Genomic DNA, 23269 nt, shown 5'->3' with positions numbered 1-23269 from the left:
TGGCTGGCACACTAGAAACAACAGTGGCTTGATAGCATAAAGATTGACGTCACACCCTCTGGGAGGGGCGTGTGCTGCTACCCTTCCCACCATCACTCTTATTTACCTCTGTTCCTAGACACTCAGATTCTCACTGCCGCCCTGAGTTAAAGGAGGTCTTAATCTGGAGCCATGGACCTCTGGCTTGATGTGCAGTTTAGTGAAGACCTCCCCTGTCCCTAAAGTTTTGTGAAGTCAGAGAGATCTGGCTTAAAGGTTCGAAACACCATTTTGTGCACATTTTGTGCATGCTGTTGACTTGCTAACCTTCCTCTAGTAGGATATGTTCCTTTTCCGTTTTAATAGCCTTTCCTTTTATAATAGGTTAAGATGTACAGGATTCCCATGTATCCCGCACCCAGTTTCCCCCCTTATTCATCTTACATTGAATGTTAAATTTGTCATAATGAACCAAGTGGCACATTAACGTACTTTAGTCAGATTTTATGTGTACATGTTCACACATTCGTATGTATCTATGTGTGGAGGCCAGAGAGTTATGTTTGGCTCTTCTTCAATTGCTCTGTACCTGTTCAGTTTGTGTGTGTGTGTGTGTGTGTGTGTGTGTGTGTGTGTGTTTGAGACAGTCTCTAACTGAACCTATAACTCATTGTGTGTGTGTGTGTGTATGTGTGAGACAGTCTCTAACTGAACCTATAACTCATTGTGTGTGTGTGTGAAACAGTCTCTAACTGAACCTATAACTCATTGTGTGTGTGTGTGTGTGTGTGTGTGTGACAGTCTCTAACTGAACCTATAACTCATTGTTTGTGTGTGTGTGTGTGTGTGTGTGTGTGTGTGTTTGAGACAGTCTCTAACTGAACCTATAACTCATTGTTTGTGTGTGTGTGTGTGTGTGTGTATGTGACAGTCTCTAACTGAACCTATAACTCATTGTGTGTGTGTGTGTGTGTTTGAGACAGTCTCTAACTGAACCTATAACTCATTGTTTGTGTGTGTGTGTGTGTGTGTGTGTATGTGACAGTCTCTAACTGAACCTATAACTCATTGTGTGTGTGTGTGTGAGACAGTCTCTAACTGAACCTATAACTCATTGTGTGTGTGTGTGTGTGTTTGAGACAGTCTCTAACTGAACCTATAACTCATTGTTTGTGTGTGTGTGTGTGTGTTTGAGACAGTCTCTAACTGAACCTATAACTCATTGTTTGTGTGTGTGTGTGTGTGTGTGTGAGACAGTCTAACTGAACCTATAACTCATTGTTTGTGTGTGTGTGTGTGTGTATGTGACAGTCTCTAACTGAACCTATAACTCATTGTGTGTGTGTGTGTGTGTGAGACAGTCTCTAACTGAACCTATAACTCATTGTTTGTGTGTGTGTGTGTGTGTGTGTGTGTGTGTGACAGTCTCTAACTGAACCTATAACTCATTGGCTAGACCAGCAAGCTAGCAGCTCCAAGAATTCTGTCCCTAACCCCATTGCTGTGATTGTAGGCTCACACTTGTTGTGTCCAGCTTGCCTGCCTGCCTTCACTTGTTTGTCCTTCTCTTCTCTTCTCTTCTCTTCTCTTCTCTTCTCTTCTCTTCTCTTCTCTTCTCTTCCTTCCTTCCTTCCTTCCTTTTAGTGAATTTCTATGTGTTGAGGGTCACATGTGTGTGCATGCATGTGTAGACCAGAAGTTGATGTCAGCTATCTTCCTCAATCACTGTACACTTCTGTCTGAACATGTGCTCTCCAATTCAGTTAGCTAGCCACCTTGTAGTAGGGATGCTTGCCCCGACCTGTGGGGCCAAGTCAACGTGGGTTATCCTGAGGGGAGAAAAATGGGGGACAGGAGACACAAGAGGTGGGAGCAAGACAACATGACTGACCAAGCTCCGTTTATTGAGAATTTCCTACAAGCTTATATAGGGAACGTGATTGGACAGGGCAGAGGAATATCAGAGGTTGTTAGGCAGAAGGCGCTGAGGAATGGGGCAGGGGACTGTCAGAAGCAGGAGTTTGCACCAGGGAGCACAGGTGTTAATGAAGCATTGTTAAGGGATGGGTTATCTCTGACACCAGGCTCATCTGTGGGAAGGCACCTGAGTTCTGAGAAGTACCTTGGGCCCAGAAATAGAGATTTATTGTGACCTGGTCCCCAACAGATGCTGTATGCCTTCTGGGTGCTGGGACTATAGGCAGACTACCATAAGTGATTTTTAAAGTGATTTCTGGGGATCCAGACTTTGGTACTTTATGCTCACACAACAATCACTTTATCCACTGAACATCTCTCCAGCCCCACCTTTGTCATTCATTCATTAATTCATTGATTCATTGATTCACATTCATACTGAGGAACTGAATCATGTCTGCGTCCTTGCACAGCATGCATTTTACTAATTGAGCCATTTCCCCAGCCCAAGATTTTCTTAGTCTTTCCATCTTGTGATTTGGATTACAAATGTCCCCCCTAAGGCCCTGTTAAATCTTGATTCCCACTGCTGATGCTACCAAGAGGTGGAAGGAAGTTAAGTCATTGGCAGCATGCCCTTGAAGGGGAGGTTGGGACCCCTGGGCTGATGCTACCAAGAGGTGGAAGGAAGTTAGGTCATTGACAGCATGCCCTTGATGGGGAGGTTGGGACCCCCTGGGCTCTTGCTTCCTCTCATTGCTTCCTAGCTGCTACAGAATGTTGAGAAGTGGAGTCCCTAGTATCTATCTCTCCTTCACAGTTTCCTACCCAGCATATCACATTTAGATTTTCTTTTAGGTAATTCTAGATGGCGACGAAGTCTCAGTGTTGATTTTGACAGCTTGGAGTAAGTAGTATTCCTTGACCAGGTGTTTGAATAAGTTTCTTATGTTCTTATGGGCAGGACATTTGTCTTACTTATCCTTTCTATGTATAACAGGATACCTAGGAAAATACAGGCTTTTGGAACTTTGGGTAAAAAACAAAACAAAACAAAACAAAAAACAGTCCTGAAATGGCCCATGGTTACTAAACAGACTTGTGCCAATTTAGAAGAGTATTCTGATCATAGTAAGGGTGAAGGTAGGATAACACTGGGCTATGGAGCTTTGAAAGTCACGAGCGAATGCAAGGGTTATGGGATATCCCATACCTCAGGGCTTGTGATACAATGCAAGTGTCTTTATGAAGAAAATGCACTCATAATGGTAGGTTAGTGAGAGAAGACGACAGTCAAGGGGACTTCTGCATCAAGAAGTGGAGGTATATGGCTGCTCATTAGTACAGATGCAAACACCGAGGAAGACTAGAGTTGATAAAATTGGGAGATGGACATATGCTAATCCTGATATTTACAAAAGTGAATTACAGATACTAAATAAATAGAAAACAGGCTATTATACAGTCGGTATTCCACAGATAAAACTATGAGAACAAAACCACAAATCTTCCTGATAACAACAAAAACCTACCCATTAAATACTTTTTTTTAAGTTTAAGAGCTGGAAGTCTAATAAAAGATAGCAAAACTTACATCCAAAAGTAACAAGTCAACACAACCCAGGTAAACTCCACTATTAAGGGAAAGGTAGTTTCAGAGGAGATGCCAAAGTGACTAAGAACACTTGCTGAGCAAGCATGAGGTCCTTGGTTTGAATCCCCAGGACTCTCTTGGTACCCAGACACACATACAGCCCAAGCACTGGAGAGTGGAGACAAGCAGATCCCCAGGGAACTCAACAGGTGAGCTTTGGGTTCAGTAAGAGACTGCGTCTCAGGGAAATAGGATGAAAAGAATAGGAGACAACACCTGACAACTTCCTCTGACTTCAGCATAAACTTGGACACACATGCGCATACAAGCATATGTTATACAGAATACAACATGAAAAATAACTTACCATTTACAAAGTGGAATCATAACTCAATGTTGGATGGAAGATATAAAAAAACTATTCAGAAAGGCTGACCATAAAAAATTAAATTAAGAATTACCATTAAAAAGTCAGAGAAAAAGCAAAGATAAAAATTTTAATAACAAGCCAGGCATAATGGCTTAGTCTTGTAATCTAAGCATTTGCAAGCTGAAGCAGGAAGATTGGCACCAGTGCAAAGCCAGCTTGATGTGCACAGTGAGATCCTGGCTCTCAAACAGGAAAAAAACATTCTTACTAGCAGACACGTATTCTAGTGTCAAAAGTTAGGAGCAGCTGGAAGCAAATAATTTAGCAACATTGAGCAAAAGCTATAGGGAAAATTAGCAATAAAGACAAACATCAGTGGCAGGAATTAATTATTTAGACATAAGGTAAAGATCTTAGCATATCATTTTGGTAATCTGACAGTTGACACAGAAGTTCTGGCATGAAACAATGATAGCAGCAGAAACAAAGAACCCCGAGTGGTACCTGGAGACAGCCTGTCACCATGCCATCAGCAAAACTCTCAGGCTCCCCAAGTCTTTAGACATCTGAAATTTCTTTATTGGCCTGGCGAGGTGCCTAAGGTTACAATGCAGCAACTTGCTTCTTTGCCCAATTCCAGCTACTGCAATTTTATTCAAGAAGAACAAAATTATGGTTTCTAAACGGCTACAACACTCACCTTTGACTTTATTCAATGGAAACAACCCATTACCGATTCCACTACAACGCAGTGGGAATAATTGACCACATGTCTTCATGTTTCCTTTGCTAAAATCAAACCAATCTGAACTTTCAAAAACACGAAAAACACTTGACTGCGCCTTAATCTACAAAGAAATACTGCAGTCAAGCCCAAGGAATAGGATAAATGTGGAAAACACGGTCTTGAAATTACAGCCAAACATCAGGTAGTGAAAACATATGTCTGTCTGTAGTCTCAGGACTTGACATACTGAGGCAGGCAAGTTTGAGGCCAGTCTGGGCTCTGTAGAGGACTCTTCCCCCCACAACAAACAAACAAAAGCCAACAAGCAAAATTGACTGACACCAATAAAAAAATAAATAGGGCTGGGATGTAGCTCAATGGTAGAACACTGTCCTGGCACGTTCAATATCCTGGCTTCAAACACAGGCACTAGAGGAAAAAAAAAAGACCTCAATTGTTTGTGTGCTGTGAAGGCCAGACTTCAGCAACTCAGGAACTGAGGGAGAGCCATTGAGTTGGGAACTAATCACTCAATTTGACTTTTCTATGTGAAGAAGTAAAACTTAACTCTTTGGGGCCAGCAAAAAGGGGGAAACACACACACACACACACACACACACACACACACACACACACATGTTTGGGGTCTTTCTGTTATCTCTCTATTCTTTCTTTCCTTACCTCTATCCAGATGTATCCTTCTGTGTCCTTATTTCTTCCCTTACAGCTTACATACCCCAGCAGAATCTTTCAAGCAGTATAAAAATTATGATGTGGTTACATTCTACTTTTTAAGTAAATGACTGCAATAAATACAAGTTAAAAAAAAGAAAAGTTTCCCATTTTCCCCACATGATAAACATTTTGTGTGTTACAGGCGAAAAGGAAATTATTCACAAGAACACACATGCATTCATGTCCAAGCAATGAACAAATTGTAAGCAAGCAAGGTATTTCTCAGCCGGTTCTTTTTACTGGCACACTGCATTTTGCAGTTGCAATGAAAGGATCAATCACTTTATTATTTATCTCAAAAAGTAATCTTATAAAAAATCTTAAAAGAATTACAAATCTAAACTTCTATACCTGAAAAACAACCAGTCAGCTCTACTTTAAATCCTCAGGGTGCATAGCCACTCATCAACAGTTTTTTTTTTCATATATATATCAGGAAGCTGAGGGCAGAAATGGGTACAAGGAATTACTCATCACCCTTGATAACCAACCCATCCTAACAAGAAAGGTATGTCAGTCAGCAATAGCCAGGTTGTTATTGTTTTTGTTCCCTGACCTCAATGAATCCCTCACTCAGCTATTAAAAGTGTGCCTTTGTAAACTTTAAATTGCTCCCCAAGATTTTCTACTTAAAAATCATTAATAAAACATCTTAACCTAAAAAAATCTTAACCTAACCTTGAGTCATTATTTAAAGCTTTGTTTTAGCTATGATGCACACCAAAACCTGTGAACACATCTGCCAACATTAAAAGAACTAGCTAGCCTAGTTTCTGGGGCTCAGTTTTTATCCTTAATCATTAACCCATGCCGCAGTCTATATGACTCCTCAAGAGAAACTCAAAAAGTATAGCTGTATGACACTTCCTTGGTCCTATTTTCTATCTTCTGCAGCCTGTGCTTTATCAGGGGTTGGGGCAATACTTTCAACAGTACAGCTTAAGGGGAAATCATCTTCATAATAACCCACAGGTAAAAATGTCCAGTAGAATGGGATATTTCCATAGTGAAATAAGTAATCTACCCTGTCTTGTTTCACAGTTGTATAGCTCTGTAAAAAGTTTATCACATTTAGAATTCTTACACACATTTAGAAAGGTTACACTTTTTTTAAAGATTACAAAATAAATATTCTATTTAATTTTTTGAGATGTGAATCTAACTTATTTTTTTCCAGGTGGCTACCCAGTTGGCCCAACTCAATTTTTATCATGATCTGTATTTTCTTTCACTAATTTAAGATGTCATGTCTATCATATGTATAATAAATTCTTACATATAATTGTTTTGAAAATTCCTATCATGTTTTACTTTGTCAACTTGTTTGCCAGTGTCATCATCCATTGATTGTCGGTGTACAATAATATAGTTATGATACATATATTATATAAGAGGGACCTTGATGGCAAGGCCCATTGCAGACAAGGAATAAACCACACCATGCAGACAGAACTTATGTGGAAAGTTTTATTGGGGAAGGGTGATAGGGGGAATGTTCTTCTGTATATATGTTCTCTCATTGGTTGATGAATATAACACTGATTGGCCAGTACCAGACAGGAAGTATAGATGGGGCTACCAGATGAGGGCATTTCTAGTGAGAGGACTGAGAGAGGAGCCTCAAGGAAAATGCTATATAGCTACCGGAAATTACCAGGCATTCTCCAGTATGGTAAGATAAGGTCATGTAGAAATACATAGAATAACAGTTATGGGTTAATAATTAAGAGAGAGTTAGCTAGTAAGAAGCCAAAGCCATCAACCAAACAGTTTATAATTAATATAAATCTCTGTGTGTTTATTTGGGGCTAAATGACAGTGGGACCAGGTGGGACAGAACCTCCATCCAACAGAAGGGAAGGAAGTAGGAAAGGGAAAGGAGAGGGGAGAGAGAAAGAGAGAGAAAGAGAGAAGAAGGGAAGGGCAAAGGGAGGGAGAGATGGGAAAATCCCTGCCTGCCTCTTCAGAGGAACAGCAGGGAGAGAGAGGGAGTGGGCAGAGCTTGTCTCCTAAAGGGACCTGTAGTGCCTTCATACAGAGCCAGGGTCCTGCTTGCCAAGCGTGCACTCTGCCCGGTCCCCATGGGGCAGGGCCAGGTGTGCTTGGATGATAACAAATATCATCTAATGTTTTCCTTATTAGAAATTTAGAATTTTCTGGGTTATTCTTATTTATATGGACACTGAGATTTTGTAAGGTTTATACATTTCATTTTAGGATATTTGACGTGGTTTGAAAACAAATGACCCCTGAATGGAGTGGCACTACAAGCAGATGTGGCCTCGTTGGAGGAAATGTGTCACCGTGGGGGCAGTCTTAGAGATCTTTTCTGCTCAAACTTCCCTCAGTGTGACAGTCAGTCAACTTCCTGTTGCCTGTAAGATGCAGGACTCTCAGCCATTCCTCCAGCACCATATCTGCCTGTATGCCACCATGCTCCCCGCCATGATGATAATGGACTGAGTCTCTGAAACTATAAGCAAGCCTCCCCACATACCCCATTTATTGGTTTCCTTATAAGAGTAACTGCTGTCATGGTGTCTTTTCACTGCAACAAAAACCAAACTAAAAGAAGTTCATACCAGGGACTGGAGTATTGCTGGGATAGACCTGGCCATGCTTTTGTTTGGAGTAATATGGGCTTTGGGACTGAGGATTGCAAAAGCAGTTGAAAGTTGTAAGGGCTACTTAATGGGCCACATGCATAAGAGCATGGAAGACAGAGGCGCTAAGAGTTATTTGAACTGTCAGGGGCTCACTCAAGAGGTTTCAGAGGAGAATTTTAGTATGTTGCCTAGAGATTGTTCTTGTGATTATTTTGGTGAATTAAGTGGCGGCTTTTTGCCCTTAAAAAGAGTCTGCCTGAGGTTAAAGTGAAGAGCAAGGAAAAATATTGGAGGAAAAGGGCACCAGAAAGTGGATGGAGCTAAATCCTGTGTTCAAGGAGATAAATGAATTAATAAATGGACTAAAGGGAGCGGTGACCTCAGGGCAAGATCCCACCCAGCTAAGTTTCCAGTGAAAAGTAGCTAGAGCTGGATGTGGTGGTGCTCACTTTCAATCCCAGCACTCAGAAGGCAGAGCTGGCAGATCTCTGCATTTGAGGCCAGCCTGATCTACAGAGCAATTTTCAGGACAGCCATGCTTAGGCAGTGAAAGACAGAAAGCTGGTGAAGAAGTAATTGAACAAGGGCATCATGTTCCAACCCCAGCAAGCAGTGACCCTGGCAGTTAAGGACAGAAGAGAAGAGTTGTGGAATAAAACTGCTGAGGTCAAGCGTGTGTCTGGAGTGTCCCTGAATGGAGGTCTAATAGAGAGGTCATTGCGTGAAGCTGGATAGTTGAAGCCTGGATTTCTTTGTAGACACCAAGATGTTAGAGATGCCAAAGTTATGGGATCCCTCCTGAGGAGAACTGTTAGCGGGGAGTGGAACCAATTCAAGAAGAGGAAGTGTGTTGCAGTCAACAGAGCTGAGCAGAGCTGGAGATCTGAAGAGCACGTCAACATTAGATGAGATGATACAGAGTTTGGCCAACTGGTTTTCGGTGTTGCTGGAGTTTCTGTCCCACCAGGTCCCCCAGTCCCTTCAGCCCCAAATAAACAGATGCTATATGAATTATTAAACTGTTGACCGATGGCTGGGTTTCCTATTGGCTATCTCTGTCTTAATTATTTACCTATTTCTATTAATCTATGTATTTCCACGTGGTCTTGGGTTACTGGAGAATGCCTGGCACGTCCTATCTTCCCTGTCTCTACATGGTGTCTCCTTGAAGCCTACCTTTCCCAGAATTCTCTTCATCTCCTAGTCCACCTATCTTCCTGTCTCTGTTGGCCAAACACTGTTTTATTCATCAACCATTAAGAGAAACATATAAGCAGAAGGACGTCCTCCATCATTTCGGTCTTGCTTTGGTCTAGTATTTCTTCATTATGCTCCTTTCCATGCATTTTAGAATGGTAATGCATAGCCGGTGCCATTATATGTTGGAAGTCTATGATCAGCTTTTTTATTTTGATTTTACAGAAGATCACAGCTAAAAGATTGCCATACATCTCAGAAGAGACTTTGGACTTTGAAGCAGGTTTGAGACTGTTATCGACTATGGGGACATTTGAAGTTGGATTGAATGCACTTTTGTATTATAGTATATCTATAAGTCTTTGGGAGTTAGGAAGTAGAATGTGGTGGTTTAAAGGATAGTGACCCCCGAAGAGAGTGGCACTATTAGGAGGTGTGGCTTTGTTGGAGACATTGTGCCACTGTGGAGGTGGGCTTTTAGGTCTTTTTTGCTCAAACTTCCCTCAGTGTGATAGTCAGTCAACTTCCTGTTGCCTGCAAGATGTAGGATGCTCAGCTAGTCCTCCAGCGACACATCTGCCTGTATTCTGCCTTGCTCACCCACCACGAAGAACCTCTGAATCTGTAAGTAAGCCTATCCAATTAAATGTTTTCATTATAAGAGTTATTGTGGTCATGGTGTCTTTTCACAGTAATGAAAAAGCCTATCTAAGACACTTGATGTGTTTTTTTTTACATTTATTATTACTATAGAGAATTTCTTATATGAATACCATTCCCTCTCTATTTCATGTCACCCCCTGCCCGTGTGTGTGTGTGTGTGTGTGTGTGTGTGTGTGTGTGTATAAAACAACATGATGAGTTTATTTAGTGTTACTCCTATGTATATGTATTTAGGGGATGGCTACTTGTCATGGAGAAGACTGATTCTCCTTCTTTTCACAGCCATTAATTATCTATAGCTCTTTGTCTAAGGAAAGGAGCTTATGAGATTCTTCCATCCACACCGTGAAGTCAACCTGAGATTCTTCTGTCTTAGTCTCACGTCTCACCACAGTGGAACTGAGATTATATTTACTTGCACTATGTAACCAGATTTCATGTGGGTTCTGGGGATTGAAGCTGAGATCCTGATGCTTGCTTGCATGGCAAGCATCTGTACTCAGTCATCCTCCAGCCATCTTCTGATGATTTTAACCGACTTTTGTGTAAAGAATTATTTTTAGATATTTGTTTTTAAGACTTTTCCCTTAAATGCGTGAATATTTGTTTATATTTAAACATTTAAATGAATTAAAATTATTTAGAACAAAACATGAACTATTGTTTTATATGTATATTTAAATATATTATATATAAATGGGAAATGTATCTCTTTTATTTTTAGAGAAAAGGCTTCTCAGGTCAAGAAGTGAACCAATTTCATTACACTCCAAAGAAGGTTCTAGGTGGAAGCCTTCAACAGGTATTTGTGCAGATTGTCTTTCCTGTTTGAAGAAACCCAGGGGTCTTTGCATTAAAAGATTCATTTCTAGAAGGTTTACAGCTCTTTTTAGGAAAAGGTTTATCTAATATGTTTCTCTATGTCTGTGTATATGTGTGCACACTGTGGTGGTTTGAATAGGAATGGCCCCCCAAAGGCTCACAGATTTGAATGCTGAGTCATCAGGGAGGGGCATACTTGAGAGGGACTAGGAGATGTGGCCTTGTTAGTGGTTTTTGAAACCCCAAAGCCCATGCCAAGTCCAGAGTCTTTCTCTTCCTGCTGCTGTGGATCTGGATGTAGAAGTCCCGGCTTCTTCTCCAGCACAGCATCTGCTTGTGTACTGCCATGCTTTCCAACATCATGATAATGGGCTAAACCTCTGAAACTGTGAGCAAACCCCAATTAAATGCTTTCTTCTATAAGAGTTGCTGTGGTCATGGTGTCTGTTCACAGCAATAGAACACTAAGACACACCATTATGTGTAAGCGTGTTTACAGGCCATAGAGGGCATCAGATCCCCTGGAACTGGAGTTACAGGTGGGTTGTGAGCTGCACAATATGGGTGCTGGAACTGGCGTTCTGGTTTTCTGCAAGAGGAACAAGCACTCTTAACCCTTGAGTCAATCTCCCCAGCCCCAGCTGTGTCTGTATAGTGACTCTGTAATCTTTGTCGCATGTCTCCCTGATGGCTGTGTGAATTACCTCACGTTCAGCACCATCATTCCTCCCACTACTGTCTCCTCATGCTTGTTCTCTCTCTCTCTCTCTCTCTCTCTCTCTCTCTCTCTCTCTCTCTCTCTCTCTCTCTCACACACACACACACACAGGGCTTTTCACATGCTAATCAAGTGTTCTATCACTGAACTATGTTTTATTTATTTAAAGACAGGGTCTCACTATGCAGCCTAGGTGAGACTTAAACTTGTAATATTCCTGCCTCGATACCAAATGCTGAATTTACAGGTGTGAACCACCACACTTGGCTTGAGTGTAGTATATAGACAACAGAATGCATACCTTCAGTAAGTTTTGGCAAATATAAACCTGTGTGATGACCACCAAAAACAAGACTCAAAGGTCCTCAGTGTCCCTTCCCACTCAGTCCTCTCTGTGACCAAGCCTACCGTCGAGGCACCCATCAGGAACAACACCATAAGGTTAGGACCTGTTGATGTATAATAAACTTATTTTTCCTAGATGCAGAGAGCCAGACCAACCCAAGACTTTCTCAGAGTTCCTGATAAAAGGACAAAGGGAACTTTATTCTGTGTCCTTGTCCAGGAGTGGGCTTGCCAAGACCAGTCTAGGGCTGGAGCCAGTGCCTCAAGAGAGTCAAGGGTGTAGCTTCTGGTGACCTGACCCCTCCTCCTGAGCTGTGGTTATCAGTTGTTAGGCAGCTGTGTCTGAGGTATCCCGTGCTCTTTCTGCCAACATTGTCTGACTTAACTCTCTGCTGACCTTGACTGTTTCCCCCCTGTAAATAGTATATATGATGTTGTACCTCTTAAAAAACTTACTTGGCATAAGTTATCAGCTTATGCGAGATCCCTGGGTCCCAGCTATTGTTTTTGTCTTCTTTATTTCTCATCCTCGATCCTCCTATGCAATACTTTGCTGTTCAGGATCCTTGTTCCTACTGGTTCAGGACACCTAGGGTTTCAAAAAAAAAAAATGAACCCATACTATGTGTTCCAGTTGAGACTAGCTTCTTTCATTTGTCATCCTGTTTGAGATTCACCATGTTGTTTTCTTAAATTTTAATTAGTTTATTTGTTATTATTGTATATGATGTATGTGTGGGCTTGGTATCACTAGGCTTGCACAGCAAGGTCTTTACATACTAAGCCATCTTGCCAACCCAATTTATTTGTATTTCTGCATAGTATTTTGTTTGTACTTTGTAATAAAAGAGAACAGATCATGTCACATTATGAATTAATAACAAATGGTATGTGGGTCCATTAGTGCCTTTATTTATTCACCCACACATCTTGTCTTTGTGTATGTGTATGTGTCTGTGTGTGTTTGCAAATGCACGCACACATCTGTACACATGTAAGGAGATCAGAGATCAACACCAACTATCTTCTTCAATCAGTCTCTGATGGGGGGAGTCCTATGTATATGTCAATAAAGCACTGTTGGGCCAATAGGGAACCAAGATAGGTGGGACTAGGAGTACAGGAGAACTCTGGGTAGGAGAAAGACAGAGAGTCAAGATATAACACCATGGGGTAGGAAGCCCGGAACTATTCTCCGGTAAGAGAAATACATAGATTAACAATTATAGGGTAGTTACTTAAGTCAGAGCTAGCAAGTAAGAAACAAACAAGGCCAACAGCTTCATAATTAATACAGCGTCCTGTGTGTTCATTTGGGACTCATGCGGCTCTAGAACCAGGCTGGCGGAAGGCTTCTCTCAAGGAAAAGGCCTTCCCTTTACAAGTCTCTACCTTTGTTTTGGGGACAGGATCTCTTCCTGAACCTGGGCTCACCAATTTGGCCAGTGGCTGGCCAGCCAGTCCCAGGAACCCTTCTGTCTTCCCTTCCTTGGCACTGGGCTTATAGAAACCATCCACCTTTTCAACTATTAACTTTTGCCTCCTTCCACAAATTTTCTTCTGAAGTCACTGTGTATCAGGAAAGTGTCAGCCACTGGTTAAAAGTAGCCCACAAGCCCCATGCAGTATCACATGCCCTGGAATCCTAGTACTTGGAAAACTGAAACAAAAAGAGACTGTCTCAAAATAGCAATAAGACAAAAACATTAGATACATCAATGTAACCTGGTTCTGAATTTGTGTGTCACAGTGTGCTCTTTGGGAAAATGATCTTTCGAGAAAAAATGTGTCAGTACCTCAGTCTTTATGCAGGAGTGTGAAGATGATGGATCAGTATTTAAAGTGATGAGGTACCAGAGTCAATGCTCTCCATAGACTTCATGGATAATGCATTACATTCTATCATTAGAACAAAGTCAGATGGCTGCCACAGCCAAGATTACACATTCGTGTTCCAGGAAGGAAGAGCTATATATGCCACTTTTATCAGAAATGTGAGAGTCCTCCCAGAAATCCCCAGAAGATTTCTTCGTATTTCACCATCCAGAAATGGATCTCTAGGCCATCCATAGGCTCAGAGAAGCTAATGAGGATCTTGCAAAATGAGATAAGATTGTGGGACTGACACATGCCACTTTTGACACAAGGTTGGCATAGTTTCCTCTCAAACAAAGCCAAGGTTCTAACAAAAAAAATACATACTGTGTCTGGCAAGGCTTCTTACGATGGCTGCCGTGAGCCTTGGGGAGACTTCAGCATAGACAGGGTAATGAGCATCTACTCCAGCACACGTGCAGAGTTCTTCTCCCTCCCAGAGCAGTCTCCAAAACAGCACACACACCTGGCACATTTACTCTTGTTATGTGCCAGTCAAAGTTAAGACTGTGTAACTGAGCCCTTTATAAAGCAAGATGCAGATAGATAATATTTGCAGGCTCTCTGAAAAGGGTTCCTCAAGCCTCAGAGCTGAGGAAAGCAGTTTCTAAGGGGATGCAATCAGCCCCTTCCTTCGCTATATCCCAGGCACGCTCACGGCTCAGCTCCTGTCCCTGTCTCTGGGGAGAGAAATTCAGTATAGATCTAGGTCAGGAAAGCTCATCCTTTGCTTCCCCAAATATGGAGGAACCAAAGCCAAGTCACACAGAGAAATATAATTAAGATAAAGAGCAATTTGCTAGCTTTAGAACTTGAAGACTCTGACTCGAGGACACGCCTCTGATGTGTTAACTCAATAGCCATTCAGACAAATACAACAGATTTCAGTATTTTCAACCAGAAAACCTGGGCAAGACAATTGTGGGCTTTTCCCACTAGAATAGGCTTACTGTGATGACCCTCCAGCAGGCATGAGCAAGATGTACTCACCTTCTCTGCCAGCTTGAGCGTGCGGAGGGAAGAGAATGTGTGCTTGTTTCAGAAGTGCACACATTGATTTGGGGCCAATAAGATGTAAGTTTTGATTCCAGGAGAAAATGTTTACCAGGATACAGGGATCCTTGCCAGTTCTGCATAGGATGCCTGGAGCTGCTGCAGTCAAATGCTGCAGCTTGATACTCAAGTTATGACCTTTTTACCCACCAACTGCAACATAAAATGCAACAGAAAGCTGGCAGTGTAGCTCAATGGTGTACTGTTTGCATGGTGCCCCTGAAGCAGTGGGCTCAATCCCCTTCAATGTGAGTGTGTGTGTGTGAGTGTGTGTGTATGAGTGTGTGTGACAGTTGTGAATGTGTGAGAGTGTGTGTGTGTTGTGCAAGCAGTGATGGAGACAAATGGCAATAACCTATTTCTTTAATCACCATGAATAGAAGCACCCCACTCTGAACCTGCACACACATCCTTCCATCTGGAGCTTCTGTTCTATAAGTAAATTGTTATCTAAGTGTTCTATTGCTATAAAGAGACACCATGACCACAGCAACTCTTATAAAAGAAAGCATTTAGTTGGGGCTTGCTTACAGTTTCAGAGGTTTAGGCCATTGTCATCACAGTGGGAAACTGGTAGCATGCAGGCAGACATTGTGTGGAGAAGTGGCTGAGAGTTCAATATCCACAGGCAGCAGGAAGAGAGAGACACTGGACCTGGTTTGGGGTTTTGAAACCCCAAAGCCAACCCTCAGTGACACACTTCCTCCAACAAACCACACCTTCTATTCCTTCTTAAATACTGTCGCCCTGATAACTAAACATTCAAATGTGTAAGCCTATGGGAGGTATTCTTATTCAAAACACCACAAGTGGACTAATCTTTGACTCTGGGTTTTTGTTACTTGTAACCAAAAACACTACAGCTAATACAGACATTATTTTTTTATCTTTCACATCCCCAATGTGGCCAACTATAAGTACATTCCATTATGTCCTCCTAAAAACACTATCCTTTGGTTATCTGAGCAATCTCAGTTAAAAGATTCATTTTACACACACACACACACACACACACACACACACCACACACACACACACACACACACACACCGCACACACACACACTTGTTTGTGTGTGTATGCGTATGCATGCCACTCCCTATTTGGTTTTTTGTTTTGTTTTGTTTTTCGAAACAGGGTATCTCTGTATTGTTTTGGAGGCTGTACTGGAACTAGCTCTGTAGACCAGGCTAGTCTCAAACTCACAGAGATCCGCCTGCCTCTGCCTCCCGACTGCTGGGACTAAAGGTATGCACCACCAACGCCCGGTTCTTTTTTTTTTTTTAATGATATAATTTCCTTATATTTTTATTTTTTCATTTTTTAAATTTAAATTAGAGTAAGGCCCTTCATGGGGGATCCCCAAAGTCTGTCGTATCATCTGGGGCAGGGACTAGGCCCTCCCCCATGTGTCCAGGCTGAAAGAGCAACCCTAAATGTGGAATGGGCTCCCAAAGTCAATTCGGATGCCAAGGATAAATACTGATCTAGTACCCGAGGCCCCAAAGATTGCCAAGGCCTCCTCACTGATACCCACGTTCAGGGGGTCTGGATCAGTCCCATGCTGGTCTTTCAGTCATCGGTCTGGGGTCCATGAGCTCCTCCTTGTTCAGGTCAGCTGTTTCTATGGGTTTCACCAGCCTGGTCTTGACCCCTTTGCTCATCACTCCTCCCTCTCTATAACTAGATTCCAGGAGTTCAGTTCAGTGTTTAGTTGTGGGTTTCTGCTTCTGCTTCCATCAGCTACTAGATGAAGGCTCTAGGATGACGTACAAGGAAGTCATCAATCTCATTACTGGGGAAGGGCATTTAAGGTAGCCTCTCAACTATTGCTTAGATTGCCAGTTGGTGTCATCCTTGTAGAGCTCAGTGCTTATTCTTATATCTCCTAGAGGAGGATAGATTGTCTTCAAGGCTCCTTCCACCTTCCGCTGCAAGTGCTGTTTAAGCTAGAAGGCTTCATATGCATGAATACTTTCTATAACTAATATTCTTATTTCAGTGCCAAAAGAAATACTCAAAATTCAGTTTCTGCTAAATCACTGACAAAAAATTTATATCCAATCAAATCCATCCAACATTCATATCAAAAATTGGTTATTACCAATTTGTTCTTCTAAGTGCCCATCACCATTCCTGAGAGCTATGCTGTCTACTGCCTGGATAGCTGAGCAGGTCTTCTCTGTCCCACTGAAGCCCTTTGTGCAACTGTAGCTAAGAAGATCTCAGAGTTCACAGCTGGCTTCAACATCTTCCCATTCTCTCCTCCAGCCCGTCCTTCAGTTCGCTGGTCTCCTCTAGAGCAGGCATTGTCCCTCTCAGCTCTCTTCAAGGGTGTACTTCACACCCCTCTTCTGCTAGTTAACATTTCCTCATGTCTTCAGATTTCAGCTGAGCATTACATTAGAAAGACTTCCTGACTCCTGACACAGTTGGGTTCTTGTGTTAATTGTATTTCTTGGTATATATTTGCACTTTTATATTTGTCTGTGACTGGGGGTTATGGGCAATCCGCTACAGTAACTGTTTGCTCCTATGCAGTGAACCATGAATGTCTCTTTTTTCCTTTTGTTGTCACCAATGTCCATAGGAAACCTATTCTGGAATCTTTAGCTAGAAGGCACGTTCTTTAATAGTATATTATGCCAGGTACACAGACCTGGGTTGTCTTAGTGGCCACTCAACATGGAGGGGTTAGTGAAGTGTGGCGGGCATACAAGGATAACACCCAGGCTGCAAATAGCCTGGTACTTGTGGCTGCAAGACGTCAACACCAGGATCACTGCTTGTCACCAGATATAACTTCATCCAGTAAGGAATTCTTCAGCTCCCTCTATAACCTCTTCTCTGTTCTGGTAGAAGGTAAAGAACCACTTAACTTCATCTCAGAATAAAGTTACCCTCTCCCCATCAGTCCATTTCCTCTTTTTCTAAATGACTGGCTGACTTTTATTCTTGTGACACAATCAGAGAATGTGCGGGTAAAGGTTGCAGAGAGGAACAACAGCATACACAAAGGTGTTAGGCTGGGAGAGGATCCTGCGAGGGCCTCCCACATGCCAAGCTACACACTCCACCACAGGCAGATCCAGCCAAGAGGCTCACACATGTTAAGCTATACTCCCACCCAAGGCTTCACACTTGAAGGAAGTTAGCAATGGCATTAATATCTCTCTTCAGGAAAACTGTCAGGTCTAAGGGAAACTCCATTCCCCCAAATTCTGCAGTCTGTTCCCTTCTACCAAAGGAGCCATTTCCCTATTACTGTTGGAAGGGCAAATGGCTATCATGGTGCCTATTATCATACCAAAGTGCATCCTGGCCTCCAGGCTCACTCAGTACCCATGGCTCTTCTAACCGTGCTCTCCCCTGAACTTCCCTAGCTTCTCATTCCCTTATAATCCTACACTTTGGCTATGCACTGTCTTGGTCCTCCCTCTCCTCTTTGCCTTTGCCTGTCCCCCTCCCCCATTCACCTGATCTCCTTACATGCACTCTCTCCACCCGGCTCCCACATCCCATGGCCTGGTCCAATCTGCTGTCCATGTTCAGTGTATGACTTTTGCTCCCTGCTCTGGGCTCTTTAAGAGTCCTCTGGCTGTAACCTCCTTCATATCTACAATAAAAACTTAATCCTCAAACATACCTTAGAGGGGTCATGTCCTCAGTTTATATGTCTGCTGCCAAAACCCTTAGTTTATACAACTGTTTTAATTTCCACTATCCACAAGACTCCTTCTTTTTTCTTAATTTAACCTTTTTCTTTTTCTTTTTTTTGCAGGGATCTGGATCTAACCCATAGCCTCCTATATGCCAGACAAGCGCCACTATCTCTGATCTGGAGCCTAAACCCCAACTTAATCTTCTTGAGACACTTTTTCTTTTTAGTATGTGTGCTTTGTACAGATGTGTATGTGTGTGTGCCTGGAGTTGATGTTAGATGTTTTTTCACTCTCCAGTTTTATTTTAAATTGTGGCAGGGTCTCTCACTGAACTTTGAACAAGCCAATATATAGCTATTCTAGCTAGCTAGCTAGCTTGCACTGAGACCTCCTGTTTCTGCCTCTGGCATGCTGGAATTCCAATGTTTGCCTGGGTTCTGGAGGTCTTAACCCTGGTCCCTGAAAGCACTTTACCTACTTTGACATCTCTTTAACCACCCCCACCAACTTTCAATGTCCCTGTAAAAGTTTCTCTTGAAATAGGTTGCAGGTCTTACAGAAACATTTAAAAATTTAGAATGAAGACAAACACATATAACTGTGAGACACTTGAAAACACATGCTAACCATTGAATATATGTTACTGAGGCCTTTTTCTGCAGAGTCTAAATACTGCAAAGTAAATTTTTTTTCCTCAGTCTCCAGTAAGCAGTATATCACATAGCATGTGACAGATACTTTATGAAGGCATAGATATGAAAATAAGAGAACAGATGAATGAAGATGTTCTAGAAACTCAAGAAAGAAGGACTAGAGAAATAGCTATTGGCCACAGGGAAACACTGTCATAGAGGCCCAAGGAAAAGCTTTCAGGAAAAGAGAGTGTTTAAACTGACATCCATAGAGCCTGAGCCCCATGAGACAAGTCCTAAGAGGTACTGGTGGTAACTAGTGACTTTAAAACTGGCTCATTGAGTGGAGGTAAAACATTGCAGTTGGCCAAAGAATTAAGGGGAAGTGCAAAGTGAGAAAAAGTGGTAGAGACAGTGTTTATGAACCCTGGGGGTGGAAAAAAAAAAAGACACAGCGCAGAATGGAGAAAGACGACGTACTAGAAGAATATTTTGTTTATTTTCTTGTACGGTAGAAAGGTTTTCAGAGTACCCAACGGGCAACACGAGGCGCTAGCAGGATTGAAAAGGCAAAGAAGGTTCTAAAAAGCAGGGCTGGGAAGGCATTGACGTGTAAGGAGAGAGAGCAGAGAACAAATGCACAGCATCAGGGAAATGCTGGAGTGTCCGTCTGGTGGTACTACTGTGAGAAGTCCCTGTTTCACGGAGTCTCTCTTCTCGGAGAATCTCGGAGACAATCTGCTGGGAATGAGGGGGCGGGGCTCTGGAGGAACAGGAAGGACTGAGGTAAGAGAATTCTTGAAGTTCTTGAACCAGAGCAGTGGGTGTGTCCCTCTAGACACAGCTACTTGAGAAGCTAAAACGGAACTGGAGGCCAGTGTGACCAAGTCCCTACCTCACAGACATATTCTCTTATGGAGACGGGGAAATAGAGAGTGGCCAGGTGAAGTTATGGTCATCGACTGATGATTTGGTGTACACTGGTCCTCCCAGAATCTGAGGAGTCTTTCAGGCTTATAAGAAAGCTCCCTCTTCACCAAAGACTTTCTTTGCTGGTGAAATTGAGTATCTGAAACTCAGATCAGGATTGTGGAAGAGGGTAAGACACACAGAAAGTTTGATGTCTGGGGTTCCTCATGTGTTAGCTACTTTTTTCCTTGTTCTGAAGAAGCCTTGGCAAAAGCAGTTTAAGGAAGGAAGAGTTTATTTCGGCTCACAATTTGAGGCTGCAATATATCATGGTGGACAAAGTTTGGCTAGTCACACTGCATGCCCAGTCATGAAGCAGAGAGAAGTGAAAGATGCATTCTGGTGTTCAGCTCCCCTTCTCCTATTTTATTCAGTCTAGGAACTCCACCGTTGATGGTGTCATCCACGGATATGAGGTTTGTCTCCTAAGTGATTCTAGATCCTGTCAAGTTAGCAGTGTCAACCATTACAAGAATAAAGAGGTACTGGTATCCTCTCAATTATGTAGAATACCAAAGTAAATAAGAACAGCAGCAACAGGGAAGGCTCTGTTGCACAGAGAAATTAGGAATATTCTCAAAGTGAGATCAGAGGCACCCAACTCCTGCCACAGGTATTTAACTTTGAACACCATTAAGTACTGCTTAGAATGTTAACTTCACAGTAGAACTCTATCATAAGAATCCTTTAACATTTTTTCTTTCGAGTAGCCAAACTGTTAGGAACAGTCATACCAGCCACTTGATTGACAGATGCCTTCAAAAGGAAAGTACAGATCAATCAGTTCTTTCCAAAGCTACAGATTGGACTTCCATTCTGGCAACCCAGACATTTTAGACAGTGAACACTTCATGGATCCCTCGAGGAAAGTCTACTCCAGTGCACAGACAGCTGCTACCATGGTTGTTGCTGAAGCCATGAGTTAGTTCAGCTGCAGGAGACCTTGCTTAACCAAAGCAGTTCCAGGCACCTTGTACTGGCTCCAGGAGGCTTCACTACAGCCCTGAGAAGCCTTGATGACACCTACATGATCCCACCCATCTTGTGGCTATTCTCATTAGGAAGAGGGAGGAGCTCTTCCTTCAGTGACTCAGGAAAAGCTTATGATTGGTACACATTTACAACCTGTGATTGTTAGACCTAGAAGCTGTGCACAAGCATGCCACACCCTTCCTCAGATTATGTAAGCAATGTGTTTTCCAAACTCTATGGTTCAAGAGGATTATCATCAGGCATGGCCCTCCTCCCCTGCTACTTTAGCGCTAGACTCCAGCAAAAGCTTCTCTCAAATGGTCTAATGATCACTTATCATTATGCTTTTTATCATGGATAGAGTGTGATAGCAGGTAACACAGAAAATATATAAAATCCTGGCTGGCGGCAGTAGACAGTTGCATCAGAATGACTCCCTAAACTGTAAGTCCTCATGACTTCCAAGCTACAATCCCTTAACTCAGCCCCTAAGAGGGAAAAGAGTTCCAGAGTGTGGCTGTGAGGAAAGACTGTGGGGACTCCAGATGCTAAGAAAAGAAGCAGTTGACAGCTAAGATTATGGAAGGCAAGAGAACATGAAGGGATACTGGGAATGTTCCAGAGCATCACCAAAGGTCAAGAGCTGGGGTCCAACACTATTACTCCACCTAGGCCATTGGGACTCAGGGCCTCTCACACCACTTACTTGAATACATACATCTGCCAGTCTGGCTTTGAAAACCCTTAGTCCTCAAGGCCTCAATATATGTGTATATATATATATATATATATATATATATATATATATATATATATATATGTCTCTGGGTTCCAGGGCCCACCCTCAAAGTCTCTGGAGCTTAGAGCTGCCAATACCAAAGGCTTGCCTAATTCCATCGGATAGTGGGAAAACAAAACAAAAATAAAAAAATCTCAGCCCCTTTGTAAGAAAACCCTAAAATAACTTCTTAGAAGTGTTCCTTAGGTGGCCTATTAGCCAAAATAATCAGCTTCTCAAGCTTTACCATTTCATATCAAGTGTCAATAATAGGGTCAAAAAGATCAAACCAGCAAGAGCGAAATTAGAGAAAGAACACAGAACACTCAGTAGATTGTCTACAGAGAATGATCTACAGTTCTACAGTAATTCCCTACCCCCTTGTTGTGGGATATTTGTACACTGTGTGAAGGTATATTGCTATGATTTGTGTAAGAAAAAGCCAAATGGTCAATAACTAGGTAGGAGGTCTAGGTGGGATTTCCCAGAGAGAAAAGAAGAGGAGGAGAATCTAGGAGCACAGGAGACACAGAGAGGAGACAGGAGGTGCAAGATGGAAGAGATTGAAAATAGATTAACATAATTGTGTTAATTTAAGTTATAGGAGCTAGTTAGGAACAAGCCTAAGCTAAAGCTAAACTTTCAGAATTAGTAAGAAGTCTGTGTGTCAATATTTGGGAGCTGGCAGGACAGAAAAAGAGTCATTCAACCTCTCCTCATTTCAACAGAGGTGCAGACTTCATGAGGCACGCTTTAATAAGGTCAGGGTAGTCTTTATGACTGCATCATCATACTCTCCTGCAAACTCAGCACTTTTCTGTCTATTCATACACTTTCAAAATATCTTCTAATTATTGTTTTTAAAATTTAGAACTCAGAAAACATTCATTCTATTTATAAGTTTTTACATTTTTTTTTGATTTTACGAGACAGGGTTTCTCTGTTTTGGAGGCTGTCGGTCCAGCCTGGCCTCGAACTCACAGAGATCCGCCTGCCTCTGCCTCCCGAGTGCTGGGATTAAAGGCGTGCGCCACCAACACCCGGCTAAGTTTTTACATCTTTATAATACAAGAATTTAGCAAGAACAGTTTTATGGCTTTTCTTACTGTGAAAATCTTTAGCCAGTTTAAAAAGTGAAATCGGTTAGGTTTCTGGTTTAAGTCTGTACATACCAGCACTTCAGTTTTACAAGGGACAAAAGATGGTTGGTGTTATTCGGATGAAAAGAATACTACTTGGGGCAATGACTCAGTTGCTAAAGTGCTTGACACATGAGTTTGAGGGCCTGAGTTTGAATTCCCATGCCACCACAGAGAAGCTTCACATAGGGGCATGCCTTGAAACCCCAACCCTTGGAGTCCAGAGACCACTGGATCCCTGGAGCTCACTGGTCACTCTGTCTAGCTGAATCTGTGAGATCCAAAGTCCAGTGAGGAATGCTGTCTCAAAAAAGTAGGTGGGGAGTGACTGAGGAAAACATCTGACTTCAATTTGTGCCTTCACACTCATGCACACCTGTACACACAGAGAGACAGAGAGAGAGAGAGACAGAGAGACAGAGAGACAGACAGAGAGAGAGAGAGAGAGAGAGAGAGAGAGAGAGAGAGAGAGAGAGAGAGAATGAATGAAATTTGGAGATACTGTTGCTTCTGTAT

Source organism: Mesocricetus auratus, unplaced genomic scaffold (assembly GCF_017639785.1).
Source record: "Mesocricetus auratus isolate SY011 unplaced genomic scaffold, BCM_Maur_2.0 Super-Scaffold_4256, whole genome shotgun sequence".
Taxonomy (NCBI): Eukaryota; Metazoa; Chordata; class Mammalia; order Rodentia; family Cricetidae; genus Mesocricetus; species Mesocricetus auratus.
This window is presented reverse-complemented; position numbering follows the sequence as displayed.